Raw genomic sequence first — 1,039 nt, 5'->3', positions numbered from 1 at the left:
ATAATCACTATCACATCGACTCCTATCTACCTCTGTGCGCTCAAGTACAGAGTTACATAGTTTTAGTTCGCCGGATATGAAACTGAAACTCACGAGGCTGCTGAAAAACATTTTCTTTTTATTGCGAACGCAAATCAGAAGTGGAAAGTTGTTTGCGAAAGTACCTTTAACACCGGAAATGTGGCTGAACTGAAGCGAGGCTCCAGAGAACGGTTTCGCCGCAAAGGGAAGGTCGTGCTAATATCTTTTTTTTTTACAAATATACAAGTAAAAAAATGAGTAAAAATGATAATGTCCTCGTTTGAAAGCAATAACACGGCGTGCTTCGTTCGCTTCTATTCTGCACTGCAGCTCTGTCCGTTGCTGCTTTAGTACGTTGTGAAAAGCAGAGGCAAGTTTAAGGACTTCCAAAAATAAAACTTAAAATATAGTTAAAATACGCTGGGATCTTAACTTACAGTGCAAATGTTTAAGAAGATTCGCATTTTTTTTTTCAAGCTGAACGAATGAAATTTTAACCTCGTTTTTGCAAACTACTCTGCCTGTGCAACACTTACTGCTTTTGTTCTCGGACATCCTGCCATATTTTATTTGTAACATTTTGTGGGGTGGCGTCACACAAGTCATTGTTCTCTTTGATGCCCCCGCACTCATGCATGCTTTTATAAATGTTCCTGGATTCAAAAGTATGTGAATATTATTATTATTATTATTTCGTTAACTAGTAATGATGGTGGAAGTTTTTGATGCTATGGAATTTTAATGCTTCAGGCATCGATCAAAACTTGTTGTTGGCCTAGTTGGTTCATGATGCAGTCTAGAGGTTTTTTGCGCGACACAAGGGACAATCACAAGCGAGTAGACACGGACAAGCGCAAAGTTCCACAAATAAACTAGTTGAAAGTTTGCGCTTGTACGTGTCAACTCGCTTGTGATTGTCCTTTGTGTCGCGCAAAAAGCCTCTAGACTTCAGGCATCGGCTAGACATGCTTCAGTATTCTTACTGACAGTTTGTAGTGTAATCTGAAATGTAACTATC

Source organism: Ixodes scapularis, unplaced genomic scaffold (assembly GCF_016920785.2).
Source record: "Ixodes scapularis isolate PalLabHiFi unplaced genomic scaffold, ASM1692078v2 PGA_scaffold6__148_contigs__length_123643588, whole genome shotgun sequence".
Lineage (NCBI taxonomy): Eukaryota > Metazoa > Arthropoda > Arachnida > Ixodida > Ixodidae > Ixodes > Ixodes scapularis.
This window is presented reverse-complemented; position numbering follows the sequence as displayed.